At 41.9% G+C, this 20,993-nt stretch overlaps 1 pseudogene; it reads left to right on the top strand.

Annotated features, from left to right (window-relative positions):
* The first annotated feature begins 1,909 nt into the window (after positions 1 to 1,909).
* On the top strand, positions 1,910 to 19,935 carry LOC115144778 (ethanolamine kinase 1-like; annotated as a pseudogene).
* Positions 19,936 to 20,993: the final 1,058 nt, after the last annotated feature.

Raw genomic sequence — 20,993 nt, forward strand, 5'->3', positions numbered from 1 at the left:
TAGTGGACAGAACCCAGACAACAGATTTGGCTCCTCCAGCTATGAACCCACACTGTTAGCCGTTTTTGTAATTTTATCAGTAACTTACCCTTTTAATTAACAGTACCATACTTTATAAACTGAATACATTAGATAACTGTAGAATGCACAGTAAAATATCGTACATTTGTTTTACAGTACACTATAAGACCCTTCTGAAATTGCAACAGTAAAACACTGTAGAATGTACAGTAAAATACCATAAACGTGTTTTACAGTATTAATTACGGTGCATCGTGAAAAAATGTTGTTGGCGGGGAAAGAGTCTCTGGCTCATTAACATAATTTAGGGCATGACATGCAAAAGGCTATATTTGTTGTACCCCAACAGAATATGGTAATATACTATGTTTTAGGAATTCTACAAACTTTGTTCTGAAACTCTACAGTAAATTACTGGTAAATTGCTGCTAGTAATTTACTGTAATTCAGAATACAGTACCATACCACATTTTTTTGTTTGGAGTGTCCAAAACATTTTGAACACTAGTGGGTGCATGGTTTTGTTGTTTTTCACTCAATTACATATTTCGAGGTACGTCTTGTAAGGGCTATATTTGTTGCAGCCGTTAGTGAAATTCCTGAACCAATTGAAGTAATATGTGGTAGTGGTCCCATGATAATTTCATTTCTAAACTTGACGGAGCAGAACGGCAGCATGTTGCCAACCTTTGATGGTTGAGTGGCCATGTCCTGTAGTCACTGTCAGTTTAGATATAAAGTGCCAAAAATCAGTTGGCATGCTGTAAGATACATTTAAATATTCACTTTTAGAAATTGCTGATTTCATTTTCAATACAATTCAACAATAAAGTACTGTATTACTGTTTTGGTATATTTTTACTGCAGCATATTGTAAATTACGTTAAATTGTAGGGAAATATCTTGTGAGGAGGAAGAATTGCTGGTTCATTGGGGAGGCAGGTAGCCCAGTGGTTAGAGCATTGGGCCAGTAACCAAAAGGTTGCTGGATTGAATCCCCAAGGTCAAATCTGTTGTTCTACTCCTGAACAAGGCAGTTAACCCACTGTTCCCCAGTAGTCTGTCATTGGAAATAATCATTTGTTCTTAACTGACTTGCCTAGTTAAATAAAGGTTCAATTAACATATTTTAAGCTGTGCTTTGTAAGGGTCTATATTTGTTGCACCCGTTAGTGAGATTCCTGAACCAATTGAACTAATATGTGGTAGTGGCTTTCTAACAGTTAAACGTATATAAGCACAAGGTCTGAGTTGTAGCGGGTCTTAAACTTTTAATGGTTGAATATTTGCCCATGTTTAATTTATACGTTTTTCCGTGTAATCACAGCCAGTTTGGGGGGCGTTTGTTTAGGCCTCTAGAAGTGCAAGTGATATAAAACACCTAGCATTCATTAATGTGCTCTACTATGCAAATGAATGCAGCTAACCTGCTGTAGAATACTAAAGAAATAATTGTCTTACAGTTTAATAGTCACTTTTACTGTATTGTACTGAGCTTCATTGCTCTGGCATCATGTTACCATGAATTTCTCAGTATTGTATTGGCACTATCCAGGGATATATCATAAGATATCTTGTTTTAATTACAATCATTTTGAAGACCTTAACTACATCAATATTTTCAGTAATGGTTACAGAAATGTTTTACTTGCCATGACTGTGATGTGTTTTTAAAATTCAATCTTGTTTGAATGCCCTTGACTGTAAGATGTGAAGATACTAAGGGCTCCTGAGTGGCGCAGTAGTCTAAGGCACTGCATCTCGCACAATTGGCCCAGCGTCGTTAGGGTTTGGTCAGGATAGGCTGTCGTTGTAAATAAGACTGACTTACCTAGTTACATTTAATTCATTTTTTTAAGGAGCTCTTCTTTTTAAGGAGAAGAACTGAATGGCCAAAAGGTAAATGTAAAACTTTTAAACTTGCAAAGAACACTGGGTAAAATGTCGCTGCATGAGTAATTCCAGTAATATACTGTAAATTAGATTACAGTAAAATGTTCCCCGTTAAATTGTTTAAAGTAGTTGCACTGTAAAAAAATTACCTTAATTTACTCGCCAATTTCTGCCAGTAAGTTCATGTAGTTTATACAGGAAATGTTTTACAGTACAAACAGCGGGTTTGACTCCTCCAGCAATGCTAGTGGATAGTATCCAGACAACAGGGGGCAAACCTCAGGGCCAGTCTCCATCTATCAGCCTGCTCAGTTTGATAGCCTGTAGCAAAAGCCCACCGGCTCCATGACACCACAAACACTCTGCAAACCATGCACTCTAGCAATCAATAGGGTCCTAAATGAAACAACATCTGGTTTGAATGGATTGCTTAATGGAAAAATAGCAGCTATCTATTTCTGGTCCAGAGTTTTTTTGTGTGCAATATCTTGGCTCTGTCTCATCTGTAGTTTATGGTATAAATTATCCTAGTTCTTTTCCCCTGCAGATTGATTGCGACAGAAATTGGAAAAATCCTCTCGATCGAGTTCGAATCTGACAACCACGCAGAGAATATTCTGTGGAAGAAGATGACACAATTTCTCTAACTTGTCCAGCACGCTCAGAGCAGAACACCAGCATCACAGCGGTGAGTTAACACTACTTAGACATTTTCTATTTTGCAAAATATTTTTTTGTAAAGCAAAGATTTGCACTTTCCTCTTCTTCTATGAGACGTGTTGACGGTGAAGTCTGATTAGTTTAGCCAGTCTTTTCTGTTGCTATCAGTCAACTTTCTTGCCATGTGGCACCAAGCAGTGGTTGGCCCATTGAGGAGGTGGGGGAACAAAGAAAATAGGACATTAGCTCGACTTCCTTGGACTGTCTCTCCATTATCAATCAAATGTTCTGTGGTGTTTACGATTGCTGTGAGGGTTGAGGGGTCGGAAGTCCATGCAAACTAGAGTCAAGCTAGAGTCCTAAAGTACTGTGTCTGCTTTCGCTCTTTAGATTGAAATAATCTCACCAGACTGTTCCAGTATGTTCTTTGTGTTCTGTGGAGAGAGGTCAAGAGGTTAAGGCAATTAGCTATGGATTGGGTCATCCATTTAATAGACAACTGCTATGGGGAGATTGGGACCTTTATGATAAGAGAGAAGCAGCTTCCTGCATACATCTGAGATGGAGCCAGCATGTCTCTAGTAGTCTTTTTTTTAAACATTGCTATGACAGGACACAGGCAACTAACTTTCTGTGAGCAACAGCCCATATAGCTCTATTCTGAAGTGTTGTCATGATGTGACATTACACAGGGGGAGACTATTATTATTATATGATAATGGGAGTATAAGCAAACAATTTTCTTGAATCTTTGAAGTAACTAAGGGCTCCATTCAATCGGTATCGCTGAACCGTTACAGTTATTGCGCGATAGACATTTAAAGAAAATATCCGATTGAACTGACATAGGCAGCGTTTACAGTGAATGCAGTCTCCGCCTACGTGGAAATGTTACCTTTATATTTCAATCACAATGTAGTACTGAACTTCCGTGACACTGATTGCATAGAGCCCTAAGATTATGTTAACAGCCAAGTATGTATACGAAATGGATAACTTGTAGGCAATTTCATTATATAAAGGACATTTCATTTTACAGTGCACACCAGCCTGTATCTCAGTTGCACCGCATTCAGAAGTCCAATAGATGGAGCTATATTGTGATATATTTTTTAAGCTGGATCACTCGATCCACATTTAAAAGTCTCAAAATGAAATTCATATGACAAGAAAGCATCAAAGAGAGAACAAATAATATATATCATACTCAATATAAGGTCATTTCTGTAAAAAAAAGAATATATATATTTTTACATCTCTCATTGTAAGGTGTTCCACTTATACAATAAATTATTGAAATGTATTGGCTTTTACAGGTCAATAACCCATAAAACATACATTTGATTGCTTTGAATGTGTGTATGCATTTTGTTTCGTACACAGCTAATTCTACAGTGTTAACTCAACAATGACCATGTTAAATGTAACACTGTTCCAGTGTCTATACGGGTCCACACTTTTTAGTGTTACAATTACACAATGCTTAGTGTAAAGTGTTATTTGTGTATTTCCCAGAATGCCTTGCTTTTCGAGTGAATTGTAGCGTTACCACCCATGATTGTATTTGTTATACTCTTTCAAAAGCAATAATTGATAACCTTTCAGACAATTTGTTTAACATTTAAGTGTGGCTTCTGTCCCTTTAGAGACAGAAGAATTCTGTAAAGAATATTGGGTATTGTTTCCCTGTGTTGTTTTTTAATGGTAGGCTAGATGTTTTCTCTCTACTAAATGTATTGGTAAGTCATTGTATTTAACAGACTTCAAATTACTTTTCTTCGAGGCGAGTGGTCTGCATGCAGGAGGCTGCACACAGGTATCTTGAGATCATTTCATTGACAGTTCAACCAGAAGTTGCCGCCACTACAGACAAGTTAAATGCCTGTTCAGTGGCGCTTCAAAACTATATCCAGAGAAGGCTTCATGGCGGCTTTTTAAAAGCTGTACCCTTTCAGACAAACAAACATGCTGTAGCCGAGGTGCTTCAATGTGCCACATTCCATATGTCTGAAAGGGGAGTTAGTGACAGAGACATGGTTGTTGCATTCATCCGTTTTCAAGCCTCTGGCCATCACCAAGTGAGATCCTAAGCAAATATGTTATCATAAAATTTTAATTATTCCACACAATACTACCAGTATTCCATAAGCCCTTATTTTAAGGCCCCAGTTTTACCCTAATATAGTGGCATGAAACTCATGGTTTACAGGCCACATCAGGCCTGTAAGTCACATTATGCTGGCTTGAAAAGTGATGTGTGATTCTTATTGGAATCCAGCCAGAGTGGGGATATCAAACATTTATAATTTTTATTCACCCACAACCTGCATTCAGAATGAATGCTAGGTTTTGAAGAGTAAGACAGGAGAATATCTAAACCATTTAAACTGGAACAACAACCAACCAATTTCGGTACCCGGGTGCAATAAGTCCAATTAAAAGATTTGATTAGGTTAGACACATTTATGTTATTTATAGTTGAGGAGCATACGATTAATGAATCAATCATGCAAAAACAGAGATTCTAAACATCCTAAAAATCAACAAGCAATAGAGCATGCTGGGAAACACTGGTTAGTACCACTGGTTAGTAGCACCAAGACTGGGGTTATTTTACACCACTGTGTTAATTTAATATTACTATTAAATATATATTAAATATGAATACATTTTCACTTACAGAGTTCATTTAACACCTGAGTCAACCTAAGAAATGTTACACTGAAAAATCCTACACTGTCCAATTTGCTGTGTATCTAAAGAGAGCAACAGAAGGACAGGGTGAGAACCAGTCAAAACACAAAAGCATCAGAGAGACTTTTATACTTGGGCAATGTATGAGTGCTTGTGAGAGAGTGTCTTCCGAGGAAACGTGCGGAGAGGGGGAGCAGGAGAGTGGGTGCACCTGCTGAAGAGCTCCTCTGTCTGAATCAGATAGTCACCCACTGGGGTGGGAGGCAGAGAAGAGGAAGGAGAGGAGATACATCTGTGGTGTTGAGGAGAGGGGGGGAAGAGTACCGAACAGGAGAGAAGGGGAGAGGGGCTAACAGGAGAGGAGGGGAGAGGACCTAACAGGACAGAGCCGGACAGGAGAGAACATGAGAGGGGAGGAACGCAGGAAAAGAGAGACACAGTACAGCTGCACTTTCCGAGGAAAGCGTAGAAACCGGGAGAGCAGCCTCCTGCTCTGCTCAAAGCCCTCCCGCTAATTCTCCCATTTAACACTCAACACAAACCACACAATACTGCCATAATCACTGCTGCTTCACTGGAGCTGGTAATCAGATGTAAATAAGGCACATTGATAATGAGCCGCCAGAGGAGGAAATTCCTCTAATTGCTGTAGTAGCTAGCTCTCTAGAAACAGACTTCACTGAGAGACATGAGAGGAGTGGGAGCCGGGAGGCGAGCATCGTCCTCCACGACCGCCTGCATCTGAAAGGCACTGGGCAAGAGAAGGGGGAGAAAGTCCAGATAGCAGAGTGGTGGTACGATGTGAAATGTTTGGGAGCTTGTTTATACATATATAGAATAGTTGATAGGAATGAATCATGTAAGTTTCACCGAGGATTGAGCCTTTGAACAAACATTCGTTTTCATATGAACAGTTATTCTGCAAACAGAATTAAAAATGAGTATGCATTTTAAAGAGATGGAATTTGTAAACCACATTTAATATTACATATTTTCATGAATATTGATGATATAAATAAATATCCTATCAAGAGCTAATATATGAAAGAAATACTAATATAATACAACTATTTATTCTGTACTATGCCATTTTTCTAAGCAAAACTTGAGTTTCTGGGGAAAGTAAAAAACAAACAAAAAACAAGGTTATTCTGAAAAGACAAGAATGCATGCTACAACAAAACTATGTCACAATATATCCCAGAAATCCAGATACCAGTTTTCAGTGAATAGGGCCAAATGCCTTTATGAGTGATGAGCAAAGTGTCCATTTTGCAACCACAACTAAAAAAACGATGGAACAGAGCAGAATGAGATACTCTTCCATCCAAATAAGCGTGTGCGGCTGAGGAAGTAGTGAAGGAGGCTGTAGGAGGGGAGAAGAGACCTCTATCATGACTGTAAACAACGGCCTAGGTTACTGCATTTATTGTACGTTCCTAACAGACCTCACTAAATTATGTCGACAACTGTGTATAATAACACCACAACTGTATGTCTCCTTGCATAAATAGGTATAACAGTGTTTAAATTAAATATTTTTTGGGGCCAATTGAAAGGAGACATAAAAATTCATCAGAACGGTACAATGCTTACACAGCATTTCGCAGGTGCATTTTTTTTTCAAGTACCGTCTGTGAAAATAAGACCTTTGTTGATTGATAGAGCTGTCGCAAGAAGGAAAAACAAGCGATTGTAAATAGCATGTAACCTCTCCAGATGATATGGTGTGCTGTCTGGTGTCATAAACAACTTGTGTTGCTGTAAACGCATGCAGGCCTGGAGAATGCATCTACAGGTTGGTGAACTACTGCATTAACAAGTACTTCTCCCCCTGATAGAATAAAATACCGGGCCAGACGTTTTCCTCTTCTAGTCTTGGACTTTATTTAAGTCATTTTCACTGTGAGACTACTGGTTGATTAATGGCCCACATGGCCTGGGTGTTATACAAGTAACTTGAAACATGGAAATATTTCCAATATACCTGTATAATTTGTTTTTTGAAAATGTCAGAATCCAGTCAGAGGTGGAAATTCTTGAAGGCACAATAAAGTAAGTAAGTAAGTAAGTAAGCTTACTATATACAGTAAATATTATTAAAAAATGTTCCAATACCATAGTTACATGTGCAGGAATACTGGAGTGATGGAGGTAGTATAGGGGTATATGTATAGGGGTAAGGTGACAGGGATACTGGAGTGATGGAGGTAGTATAGGGGTATATGTATAGGGGTAAGGTGACAGGGATTCTGGAGTGATGGAGGTAGTATAGGGGTATATGTATAGGGGTAAGGTGACAGGGATACTGGAGTGATGGAGGTAGTATAGGGGTATATGTATAGGGGTAAGGTGACAGGGATACTGGAGTGATGGAGGTAGTATAGGGGTATATGTATAGGGGTAAGGTGACAGGGATACTGGAGTGATGGAGGTAGTATAGGGTTATATGTATAGGGGTAAGGTGACAGGGATTCTGGAGTGATGGAGGTAGTATAGGGGTATATGTATAGGGGTAAGGTGACAGGGATACTGGAGTGATGGAGGTAGTATAGGGGTATATGTATAGGGGTAAGGTGACAGGGATACTGGAGTGATGGAGGTAGTATAGGGGTATATGTATAGGGGTAAGGTGACAGGGATACTGGAGTGATGGAGGTAGTATAGGGGTATATGTATAGGGGTAAGGTGACAGGGATTCTGGAGTGATGGAGGTAGTATAGGGGTATATGTATAGGGGTAAGGTGACAGGGATTCTGGAGTGATGGAGGTAGTATAGGGGTATATGTATAGGGGTAAGGTGACAGGGATACTGGAGTGATGGAGGTAGTATAGGGGTATATGTATAGGGGTAAGGTGACAGGGATACTGGAGTGATGGAGGTAGTATAGGGGTATATGTATAGGGGTAAGGTGACAGGGATTCTGGAGTGATGGAGGTAGTATAGGGGTATATGTATAGGGGTAAGGTGACAGGGATACTGGAGTGATGGAGGTAGTATAGGGGTATATGTATAGGGGTAAGGTGACAGGGATACTGGAGTGATGGAGGTAGTATAGGGGTATATGTATAGGGGTAAGGTGACTAGTGTGTGTGTGTGTGTGTGTGTGTGTGTGTGTGTGTGTGTGTGTGTGTGTGTGTGTGTGTGTGTGTGTGTGTGTGTGTGTGTGTGTGTGTGTGTGTGTGTGTGTGTGTGTGTGTGTGTGTGTGTGTGTGTGTGTGTGTGTGTGTGTGCATAGGGACAGTGCAAAGATTGAAATAAAAGGTCAATAAAGTAACAAGATGGATTCAGATAGCTAACAAAAGAGCTACACGGACTATTTATCAGTTGTATTGCTTTGGGATAGAAGCTGTTCAAGAGCCTGTTGATGTAAGACTTGATGCATCGGTATGTCTTGCCATGTGGCAGCAGAGAAAATAGTCAATGGCTTGGGTGGTTGGAGTCTGAAGATTTTCGAGGCCTTCTTTTCACATCACCTGATATAGAGGTCCTGAATAGGGAGCTCAGCCCCAGTGATGTACTGGGCTGTCCGCACAGCCCTCTGTAGGATCCAGTTGCATAGGGAGGTGGTGTTCAGACCCATAGTCCTAAGTTTGGTGACGAGCTTGGAGGGGACAACGGTGTTGAGCGCTGAGCTGTTGTCAATGAACAGCATTCTCACATCTCTTATCTAGGTGGGTGAGGGCAGTGTAGAGAGCAATTGAGATTGCGACGTCTATGGATCTGTTGGGGTAGTATGCAAACTGGAGTGGGTCTAGGTTGGCTGGGATGGAGGAGTTAATGTGTGCCATAACCAGGCTCTCAATGCATTTCATGATTACAGAAGTGAGTGCTACGGTGTGGTAGTCATTGTGGCATGAAGCCTTAGAGTTATTAGGAGCAGGAATGATTGTGGTTATCTTAAAACATGTAGGGATTACAGACTGGGACAAGGAGAGGTAGACAATTACTGTGAATCTTTTTTTATTTGACCTTTATTTAACAAGGCAATGCAGTTAAGAACAAATTCTTATTTACCTATTTACCTGCCAGCTGTTCTGCGCAAGCTCTGAGAACGCACCCTAGAACACTGCAGCCTTGTGGGTATTGACCTAGTTAAAGACCCTTCTCACATCTGCCTCGGAGAGCGAGATCAACCAGTCCTCTAGGCAGGTGACGGCCCTCACACCCTGCTCAATGTTGTTGTTTTCAAAGCGTGCATAAAATGCATTGAGTTAGTCTGGTAGAGAGGCCTCGCTGGGCAGATCACGGCTGGGTGTTCCATTATAATCCGTAATGGACTGTAGCCCCTATCACATGCAGCAGGCGTCGGTGCCTGAGTAATAAGATTCCACCCTATTCCTTATAAACGTGTATATTTACTGCAGACCATCTGTAGTACTTTATAACATACAGTATATTATACCTCCCTTCATCTAGGGGTTCTCTGCATTTTCTCCAATGGAGACATAGTCTATTTTGTTTTTGAAAGTGTATTTGGAAGTTATTCAATTATGAAAAAGACGATAAATACCTACTAAACAGCTAATTAAACACAGCATGCATTATAGCACGAGATCAATTTGAATGTGCTGATACTATTTGAATGTGATACTGATACTTTCAGTGCCTGCAATACGCAACAGTTATTTTGTCATTTTTTTGTCCACATAGTTCCAAGCTGCTGAAAGAGTTCCCTAGCATCGAAACCCTGGCAGATGAAATGGAAACGTAGAAAAGACACCTCTCTCTGATCGGCTCGACGGCCGTGCTTTGTCACAACGACCTCCTGACTGAAAACATCATCTATGACTACAAAGAGGGTGGATGATGGGTCTTAGTGTCTGGAATTTGAGCTGCAAGGCTGACATAAAAAGGGTTCCAAGCGAGTTCATGTGATCATTTAAAAAAGCGTCGCAGTATGAAGAATAAGTGGATTCATTACTACTGAACCGATTGGTTATAGCGTTTGTTCTGCCATTCTGATGCAATATACCATCAGTGTCAGTAAGAATACAAGATTGCCATGTTTTAGTCTCAATAACTTGGATGTCCCTTTGATTGAACTTATTTCAATGAAATGGTCCAATTGTAAGACATGTTCCATTTGAACACTTTGACGAAATGTGGTTCACAAAACGGTCACATCTTTCCTTTCTTTTGCTATGGATAATACATCTATACCCTATTATCTTAATCCTCTTGTCATTTCATTATGTCATTATGTCATTATGTAATTTCATTATGCCCTTATGTGCAGACGTACGGCCTTGGTCATTGTTCTGATTCATGTATGGAACACCATTATAATGAATACATTATTAATGTTTCTCTCAAGCTTTTCAGGGACTTTGAATATGATATCTGAACAAATCATACATATCAGAACATAATATAGTGGAAAATTGTTTCATTGTATCTTTATTTAAAAACATTTTTTTATTGTATCCTATTGAGGAATTGTAGCGTTGACTATTAAAGCTTTCAGAGCACACTATCAATTATAGCGGCATACAGATAACTGCCAAAATAAAGGAAACACCAACATAAAGTGTCTTAATAGGCAGTTGAGCCCTTATTCCACTCCAGTCATTACCATGTGCCCAATTAACGTGCCACCAAACTCCTGTGACACACACACTCACACACACACAATTCTCCTTTTGAAACTCCTCTTTCGAAGTCACTGAGATTATTATAATTATTTAACCTTTATTTAAGTAGGCAAATCAGTTAAGAACAAATTCACATTTACGGCCTGCACTGGCCAAATCCGGACGACGCTAGACTAATTATGCGCTGCCCTACAGGACTCTCAATCACGGCCGGTTGTGATACAGCCTGGAACAGAACCAGGGTGTCTGGCACTGAGACGCAGTGTCTTAGACCGCTGCACCACTCGGGAGCTTCAAGATCTCTTCTTCTAGCCATGGTAGCCAAAATATTGGGCAACTGGGCATTTTTGTACATGCATGATGGGCATGATGGGGATGTTAATTGCTTAATTAACTCAGGCACTTGCTTTCAATATACTTTGTATCCCTCATTTACTCAAGTGTTTCCTTTATTTTGGCAGTTACCTCTACATAGGGTACAGTACTGGGTTTCAAATGTTTGAAAAAATCATTAAAATACTTTGAGGCTTTGCTTGTTTGCCTAGTGGGTGGTGTTTGCAGTTTTGGGACTTTTCTATTTGTTTATTAAGCCAGGCATGCTCAAACAGGCCAAATATTTAACTATATTTGTCAAGTAATTGCAACCTAGGTCTGATAGAGTGATAATTATATTGCTGAGGTGCTACAGAACAGTTTACTAATGTGTACGTGTCATTGCAATTAGCTGTATGAACCGTACGTTGCTCTCTTCTCCTTTAGGCACGGTGAGATTCATTGACTATGAGTATGCTGATGATAACTAACAGGCCTTCGACATAGGCCACCACTTCAATGAGTTTGCAGGTGCGTTCCTTCAGTTTACAGTTAATTTCTGAGGTGAATCTCACAAAAGGGGAATCAGAGCGAATATGTTTTTTTCAAATATTTCATTTTGCCTTCAACGTTGAACTAAGCAAGCACATTAAAGGGACATTACACCTTCGAATAAACATCTGTCAGATGTGAAGTTGTCTAAGTAGTCTACCTGTAAAGTAGTCAATGTCAAGATGAAACCATTTCCCACATTGGTCGTGTAGATCCAGCTATTTGCCTCCACTCCAAATGAATGTAAAAGATACGCTGACAAACTTTCCTTTAAAGTTTCCCTTTACACAGTTTACGCAAAGATTTACAATGTGATCTTTTAAACAGTTAGGCCCACTAGTCCTCCCTCCCCTTCTCCATCTCTCTCTTTTTATCTCAAATGCACACACACTCTCTCTCACACACATACTCTAAACACATACTCACATACTCTAAAACACACACACACATTAAGTCTGGGAATTGCCAGGGACCTCATGATACGTTACAGATCTCCAGACTGGTACAAGGGTTTCTGACCCATGTTGTTGCTGTATCATCCAGCCTGATTGGTTTGACAGGTTCTCATTAAATGTGTCTGTGTGTTTCATACGTCCCCAAGGTGTGAAAGGCATTGACTACAGCCTATATCCCAGCCCTGAACTGCAGAGGGACTGGTTGACTGCTTACCTGGAGAGCTACAAGCACAGTGTGGGGCTAGGAGCCACAGTTACAGGATGAGAGGTTCAGGAGCTGCAAGTTCTCACTGGTGAGAGACACTGGCGCAGCACCCATTAACCTGGCCTACGCCATTGGTATTTCACCACAGCACCCATTAACCTGGCCTACGACATTGATATTTCCCCACAGCACCCATTAACCTGGCCTACGACATTGATATTTCCCCACAGCACCCATTAACCTGGCCTACGACATTGATATTTAACCACAGCACCCATTAACCTGGCCTACGACATTGATATTTCACCACAGCACCCATTAACCTGGCCTACGACATTGATATTTCACCACAGCACCCATTAACCTGGCCTACGACATTGATATTTCACCACAGCACCCATTAACCTGGCCTACGACATTGATATTTCACCACAGCACCCATTAACCTGGCCTACGACATTGATATTTCACCACAGCACCCATTAACCTGGCCTACGACATTGATATTTCACCACAGCACCCATTAACCTGGTCTACGACATTGATATTTCACCACAGCACCCATTAACCTGGCCTACGACATTGATATTTCACCACAGCACCCATTAACCTGGCCTACGACATTGATATTTCACCACAGCACCCATTAACCTGGCCTACGACATTGATATTTCACCACAGCACCCATTAACCTGGCCTACGACATTGAAATTTCACCACAGCACCCATTAACCTGGCCTACGGCATAAATATTTCACCACAGTCTAAGTAAATACTGTATGTAAGTTAATACTATACTTTCTGATTCACTTTCTGATTCAATTTTATTTATCTGTGTGAAATTTACAGGATATAAATTCATTGGCTGATCTCCATTTTAATGTGGGTGTTTGTCGATAAAGAGACCAAAAGTAGTTTTGTGCAGGGGTGCCTGCCTTTCACTATAGTAATGAGCACTGGCAAGATTCAATATTTCAATTCACATCAAACAATGTCCTTTTACGGGTCCATATTTCCAGAAAGCGAAGTCCCATCCACTCTGTATGATCCACTTACCGCTGCATTTTGACATACTCTATTGGAGTTGATTTGAAACCACTGCAAGAAAAATGACAGACAGCAGCCAAGATGTGTTTTTTAACAACCACAATTTTCGGTCTTTGGTGGCTCAAGTGCTGCTGGACTAAACTAATGGTGCTTTCATAAGTGGACACAATACGCAGGATTGTTTTAGTAATTTGTGGGGGTAAGTGTCGATGTCTCTCAAAATAGCCCAGAAATGGTGAGTAAGCCTTTTCTTTTTAAAATAACTCTGCTTCAGCCAAAACGTGGAAGGGAAGAAAAAAAACATGCCTGGAAATGAATAAGAGCAGCGATAACATATTGTTGATTGAAATCAGATTTCTGTGACAAACCAAGAACTCTGGCTTGATGAAGTGGGAGAAGTCCCTCATTGACAATGAATGGGTAAGTCAAGTTTCCTGTCCAAGTTAAGTCTGGCATAGAGATGGTGGATATGCTTGTTTATCAAAACAATCACGAAAGAAAAGTTTGGCTTAGCTGGTTTTCATTTAAAACTGATTATGAGATATGACTGGAACTTTCTCAATATCCCTCCCATACTCTGGTTTTTAGTCATGTGACCGGATCTTTGTGGTTTGCCAGTGTCTTTAGACTACCATTTCAGTTAATGGGAGGACCTAGGTCTACTGAAAGGAAACACACTTTGTCCAACTGATATCAATGCCCTATTGAACTGCAGGGTCTGTTGTGATATTTCCCAGGGTCCTTAGATAGACAAATAGTCTTCACTGTGGCATCACTAACAAGTAGCTCTCTGCCAATGTTCTGGAGCGGGGAGCTTCTCCACTGCTCCTCTCCCTATCTTTAAGCTGAGACAGAGTAAGCCAAGGCACACTGGGCTCTTTACGGCTCCTCTTGGCCCCCTCTGGGACCCCCTCCCCCATCCCCCAAGTACTGAGGGGCCAAAGACTGTGACTCTGTGATGTCACCCCCCTATCTTGTTGTAGTATGATTCCTCTTTGGGCTTTTCTGAATGGCACCCTGTCACTGGCCATCTCTGCTTAGCGTTAGGCTAATGGCATCTTAATGGAGGGGAGTTATTAAACACAGTAGAAGAACTGCACTCAATCTCCATCTAGAACTGGGGAGAGACATTACAGTTGAAAATGTGCCAGGGAAAAATGGAGAGGAGAAACCACACACTGCTCCAATATTTCATTCCGCCCTTTATTTGATTATCAAATAAAAATGTGATTATATCACTCGGCCACAACACAGAGGTCCGCCTGGAAGTCGTTGGGATATTATTAGTGGTCCCACCGTGGATAATTACTATTAGGGTGGATGACAACAGAAATGTATGGAGGCGTGGAGTGCCGTTGACCTAAGGGAGCAATTCCATTAGTACGGGAACAATTCAATATGAGCATTACACATTTCCCCTTTTTCTTAAGAAGAAAAACACAGGGAAATCGAAACATTTTACTTGTGGATTATGGGTACCAAAAATCTTGTCATAAAAAATTGGCCATAAATAACATCATAACACAATACAACTCTCACATGTAAGTTAATTTTCTAGTTTAAAGATGTCAAAATGTATGAAATATGTACAAAACGTATAGCACTTTCTTACCAAGACTCTAGGTAATGTTACTAAACATATCGTGAGAATATATTTTTTAAATGTGTTACACAGTTATTATTTTAGTTCATTCTCCATTTCAACTCTTGCTTCAAATTCTTCCCGGAGCCGCAATGGACAGTATTTTCTGTCAGCCTTGGTGGCATTTGTCGTTGATGTCTCATTGAAAACAATGGTATACGTTTTTGTCCTGCCTTCATGAGTCGCCCGAGACGCTGCATAAGAAAGGTCCTTATACTGCATAAGAAAGGTAGGATCTTCATTTGAGAATTCTTTCATTTACTGAGAACTGCAGATGAGCTTTGTGATTTACATAAATTCACTGAAAACCCACTCTAACACAGTTATATCACAGTTCTAAAACAAAGGTCATGTGGTTTGGTAAGAAGAATGCCCCTCTCCCCACAGGTGTGATTACTACCTAGAGCAAGTACTTGGGAGTATGGCTAGATGGTACACTGTCCTTCTCTCAGCACATATCAAAGCTGCAGGCTAAAGTTAAATCTAGACTTGGTTTCCTCTATCGTAATTGCTCCTCTTTCACCCCAGCTGCCAAACTAACCCTGATTCAGATGACCATCCTACCCATGCTAGATTACAGAGACATAATCTATAGATCGGCAGGTAAGGGTGCTCTCGAGTGGCTAGATGTACTTTACCATTCGGCAATCAGATTTGCCACCAATTCTCCTTATAGGACACATTACTGCACTATATTCCTCTGTAAACGGGTCATCTCTGTATACCCGTCGCAAGACCCACTGGTTGATTCTTATTTATAAAACCCTCTTAGGCATCACTACCCCCTATCTGAGATACCTACTGCAGATCTCATCCTCCACATAAACCACCCGTTCTGCCAGTCGCATTCTGTTAAAGGTCCCCAAAGCACACACATCCCTGGGTCGCTCATCTTTTCAGTTCGCTGCAGCAAGCAACTGGAACAAGCTGCAACAAACACTCAAACTGGACTGTTTTATCTCAATTTCTTAATTCAAAGACTCAATCATGGTCACTCTTACTGACAGTTGTGGCTGCTTTGTGTGATGTATTGTTGTCTCTACCTTCTTACCCTTTGTGCTGTTGTCTGTGCCCAATAATGTTTGTACCCTGTTTTGTGTTGCTACCATGTTGGGCTGCTGCCATGTTGTGTTGCTACCATGTTGTTGTCATGTTGTGTTGCTACCATGCTGTGTTATCATGTGCTGCTGCCATGCTATGTTGTTGTCTTAGGTCTCTCATTATGTAGTGTTGTGTTGTCTCTCGTGTCGTGATGTGTGTTTTGTCCTATATTTTTTATATATTTTAATCCCAGCCACTGTCCATGCATGAGGTCTTTTTCCTTTTGGTAGACCGTCATTGTAAATAAGAATTTGTTCATAACGGACTTGCCTAGTTAAATAAAAGTTCAATAAAAATAAATAAATAAACATTGAGAGGATTGCACTTTTCATGTAGCCTACTTTTGTCCAGCCTAACCACCGATCAAGCAACATTATGGACTAAATGTTTAAATCCTGTTGCTGTAGGATAATTTTTCTACGACAATATTGGTAAAGTTAAGATCCAACATCAGTCTATTTCAGTCATGTAGCACACAATATTGCACCATGAAAGGTACATCCTCAAAGCCACAGCAGTGTGGAACAAAGGCTTCTGGGAACATACAGGACAGGACAATATAACCAGAGAGGAATTGTAATGGTTTTCTGGGGTCTGAAACACCAGCTCTTTGCAGGCTACAGTGTCTCGATACGACCACTTAGTGGGCACTTCAATCTCACTGAACTTTAAAGGGATACTCCCCCAGACTCAGATGAACTCATAGATACCATTTGTATGTCTCTGCATCCAGTATGATGGAAGTTAGAGGTACTTTTGCGAGCCAATGCTAACTACTGTTAGCAACTACATGCTATCTGATACCGTAAACATCCAGTCATTGTGCTAAAGCTAGTTAGAAATTATGCTAACGCTAGCGTAGTTGTGGCAGGTAGCCTAGCATTTAAGAGCATTGGACCAGTAACTGAAAGGTTGCTGGTTCAAATCCCCGAGCTGACTAAGTGAAAATCAGTCAATGTGCCCTTAAGCAAGGCACTTAACCCTAAATGCTCCTATAAGTCCCTCTGGATAAGTGTCTGCTAAATGAGAAAAATGTAAATGTCTAGTTAGCTACTTCCTTCAAACTGCACGCAGAGACACCCACGAGTTGATCTGCGTTGGGGAAATAGATTAAGGGCTCCATTGTCAAAATCCAGAAGTATCCCTATGAGAAAGACAGGATTCTGAATTATATTTAACAATAATAAATATTTTTTAAATGTAGCGACAGGGTTAAGCATTAGATTTATACAGAAGAGGACATCAAGTACATGTCAAGATGAGAACAACCCTGAACAAGGCATGACCCTCCTCCTTCTCACAAACCTATTCGCAGGTCTCCAATTTCTTCTGGGGTCTCTGGGCAATCCTGCAGGCCAGATACTCGTCCATTGACTTCAACTTTGAAAGGTGAGTGACCAGGTATCTCTTGAGTCTAGACTGTGGGACATCGGTCTTACAGTAATTGTATTACTTCTAAATGCTGATACAAAGTAAAAACCTACAATTGTTTACTTAGCTTTACTATGAATAGCCTTTCCTCACCTCAGACCTCTGCTGCTCCGTACTCACACAATCTCCCCACCTCCCCATACTCACACAACCTCCCCACCTCCCCATACTCACACAACCTCCCCGTCACCCCATACTCACATAACCTCCCCACACTCACACAACCTCCCCACCTCCCCATACTCACACAACCTCCCCACCGCTCCATACTCACACAACCTCCCCGTCACCCCATACTCACATAACCTCCCCACCTCCCCATACTCACACAACCTCCCCACCTCCCCATACTCACACAACCTCCCCGTCACCCCATACTCACATAACCTCCCCACCTCCCCATACTCACACAACCTCCCCATACTCACACAACCTCCCCGTCACCCCATACTCACACAACCTCCCCACCTCCCCATACTCACACAACCTCCCCATACTCACACAACCTCCCCACCTTCCCATACTCACATAACCTCCCCACCTCCCCATACTCACACAACCTCCCCACCTCCCCATACTCACACAACCTCCCCACCTCCCCATACTCACATAACCTCCCCACCTCCCCATACTCACACAACCTCCCCATACTCACACAACCTCCCCGTCACCCCATACTCACACAACCTCCCCACCTCCCCATACTCACACAACCTCCCCACCGCTCCATACTCACACAACCTCCCGTCACCCCATACTCACACAACCTCCCCACCTCCCCATACTCACACAACCTCCCCACCTCCCCATACTCACACAACCTCCCCACCTCCCCATACTCACACAACCTCCCCACCGCTCTATACTCACACAACCTCCCCACCGCTCTATACTCACACAACCTCCCCACCTCCCCATACTCACACAACCTCCCCACCTCCCCATACTCACACAACCTCCCCACCGCCCATACTCACACAACCTCCCCACCTCCCCATACTCACACAACCTCCCCACCTCCCCATACTCACACAACCTCCCCACCTCCCCATACTCACACAACCTCCCCGCCTCCACATACTCACACAACCTCCCATCTCCCCATACTCACACAACCTCCCCACCTCCCCATACTCACACAACCTCCCTGCCTCCCCATTCTCACACATTCTCCCCACCTCCCCATACTCACACAACCTCCCTGCCTCCCCATTCTCACACATTCTCCCCACCTCCCCATACTCACAAAACCTCCCCACCTCCCCATACTCACACAACCTGCCCATCACCCCATCACCCCATTCTCACACAACCTCCCCACCTCCTCATACTCACACAACCTTTATGAGGAATGAGAAAACACATAGCACAATGGATGAACTTCAATGGAATCACCTAGTAACACATTAGAATCAGTAACAAACATTTTGTCATTTCAGGGGGACAAAAATGTATTATGAACAGCATAGTCCTCTGAGCAGAAAGTGTTCCTTTCCTGCTCCTCTCGTTCTTCCTCCTCTCTGCTACCATGCCCCATTGCGCCCCCACAGCAGCAGCAGCAGCAGCAGTCTCAACTGTGCTGACGCTAATCACTATTGACACACATAACCCCTGTCACGTTCTGACCATAGTTCTGTTATTTTATCTTTGTTTTAGTATGATCAGGGCGTGAGTTGGGTGGGCAGTCTATGTTGGATTTTCTATGTTTATTTTTGAGTTCGGCCTAGTATGGTTCTCAATCAGAAGCAGCTGTCAATTGTTGTCCCCTGATTGAGAATCATACTTAGGTAGCCTGGTTTTCAGCTTTGGGTTGTGGGTGTTAGTCTTTAGTGTCAGTGTTTGTCGCCACACGGGACTGTTTCGTTCATTTCACGTTTATTGTTTTGTATTTCGTATTGTTCAGTTTATGTTTTAAAATAAACATTATGGACACTTACCACGCTGCGTTTTGGTCCTCACCTTCTTCCACCGACGACAACCCTTACAACCCTCCCCTCTGTGTGGCTTCTTCTCTGCCCTCTCTGTGGACCAGTGACAGGTGTCCCACCTCTTGTCTATCAGAACCTTGGAAGAAATGTGATCCATCAGGAGCAGATGGAACAGTAGTGTTCCAGTCACATTGGTTCTCCCTGTCTGTCTCTCATCCCCGGTTGGGCCACATGTGGCTGTTAGCCTGTCTAGCCCCACCAAGCCCCATGCACAAGTTGTCCAAAGTGCATTGCGAGGGTCAGGTTACATCCCTATACCCCAAATCTAAGTTGAACCTTAATGAGGTGGAGAATGGCGAGTTTGCACCAGCTGCTTGTGTGGGTAAAGTCTCCCTCTAGAGCTTCCAGTAGAGAGCATATGTCCTAGACTGGGAGGAGAGTCCTCGCGATTAAGGTTTGTTGGGGTGTTTCTCTCTATGCCTGTTTCCTCGCTGCATTATCTCTTTGAGACAAATCTCTGCTGACTACTCAATGAATGACAGGCGACTGCTAGGCTTCCCGCTTAACCAAAGACAGATGTGCATGTGACAATAGGGAGCCGCAAGGGGAATGCATGCACCCCACCCTCCCTGCCTCCCACTCTACACTCTTAGAAAAACGGGTTTTGAAAGGATTTGTTGGCTGTCCCCATTGGAAAAGCCTATTTTGTTCCAGGTAGAACCCATTTTGGTTCCAGATAGAACTCTTTTCAGTTCCATGGAGAACGATCTGTGGAAATGCTTCTACATGGAATGCAATAGAGTTCTACTTAGAACCCCCAAAAAGTTTTTCAAAGGGTTATTCTGTGGGGACAGCCGTAGAACCCTTTTAGGTTCTATATAGCACCTTTTTTAAGTGAGTAGGAGGCCCATTGTTTGAGTGGGAGGCCCACTGTTTGATTAGGAGGCCCACTGTTTGAGTGGGAGGCCCACTGTTCGAGTGGGAGGCCCACTGTTCGAGTGGGAGGCCCACTGTTCGAGTGGGAGGCCCACTGTTTGAGTGGGAGGCCCACTGTTCCAGTAGAAGGCCCACTGTTTGGAATGGGTCAAGTGAAGAAAAGCACATTGTGAAATGGTATACCTGCTTTTGAATGTGTGTATTTGTCCCCCCTTTTTCTACAGTAAATAGGAAAATGTTTATTACTACATTTGATCGTAAAACATACATTTTTATGGCATCCTATTGGAGAAGTTAAATGTCGGTTTTCTTAACTCCACTTCATGTGGTCATGTCCTACATTAGGCCAACATGATATAACCATAGAAAAACTGCAAATTACAACAACTGGTTCGATGGAAACAAACTTAATTAAATATCCATAATCCTTAATTAAATAAATAGTTCTCAACAAGATCTGTTTTCTGTTTAACCAAGTTACTCCCAGATGACTGATGATGGACTCTAAAACAGGTCTTTCA

This window comes from Oncorhynchus nerka, linkage group LG17 (assembly GCF_034236695.1).
Source record: "Oncorhynchus nerka isolate Pitt River linkage group LG17, Oner_Uvic_2.0, whole genome shotgun sequence".
Classification (NCBI taxonomy): Eukaryota; Metazoa; Chordata; class Actinopteri; order Salmoniformes; family Salmonidae; genus Oncorhynchus; species Oncorhynchus nerka.